Source organism: Echinops telfairi, unplaced genomic scaffold (assembly GCF_000313985.2).
Source record: "Echinops telfairi isolate 266 unplaced genomic scaffold, ASM31398v2 ScPeMD7_24;HRSCAF=84, whole genome shotgun sequence".
Classification (NCBI taxonomy): domain Eukaryota; kingdom Metazoa; phylum Chordata; class Mammalia; order Afrosoricida; family Tenrecidae; genus Echinops; species Echinops telfairi.
In genome coordinates, this window is record NW_022103921.1 from 4811107 (window position 1) to 4811942 (window position 836).

The window sequence follows — 836 nt, forward strand, 5'->3', positions numbered from 1 at the left end:
TCCAGTTCCCTACCTGCTTGCCTGGCACCCTAATAACCAGACTTGATTTCTGCCTGCTTCTTCTCCCTCAAGGATCCCCTTCTTTATACCCCCAGCTGCTCACTGAAACACTGCTTCAAATCAAACAGACTCTGGGTCCATCTAAGACCATAACCCCTCAGATCTTCAGTCTGCCCCACGGTGTGTGCCTTTGCCCTCTGCATGCAGGAGCAGGCTTTGCTGTCTGTCCATCCCTTGGGGATCTCTCCTAGTGCAGGTTAGTCTTACACCTGGCCTGTGATGGTGTCCAGTGGTATGAAACCCCGGACAGTTGGCTTACATTTTATGATACTTGGTTTCTTCCTATCTAACTGACACGGTCAATTTTATAAAGCAGTTATGAGATAATGTACATAAATGCAACGTTAAGGAGCCCTGCTGTTGCAAGAATGAGGTGCACAATAGTTCCTCAGGAAAAAAGACCAGGTGACCTACCTATATAAAGATCATAGCAAATAATATTATTTTGACAGTGTTATTGGCATATAATTCACATATCATGCAATTTAATAGTTCAATCATGTTAAGAAGAGATGTGCAATCATCACCACAATCAATTTCAGAACGTTTTCTTCTTTCTTGTACTCATTGTTGTTAGCTCCCCATTTCCCTCTGACTTCCCCTGCCGTGCCCATAGGTAACTATTAATCCAGTCACTGTCTCTATAGATTTACTCATCCTGGATTTCATATCTCAAAAAACAAAACAAGAAAAATCCAACAACGACAAGACAAAACAGAGAAAAACCTCAATCAAAAAGAAAACAGAGAAAAAAAAAACCAGAAAAAAAAAAAAAA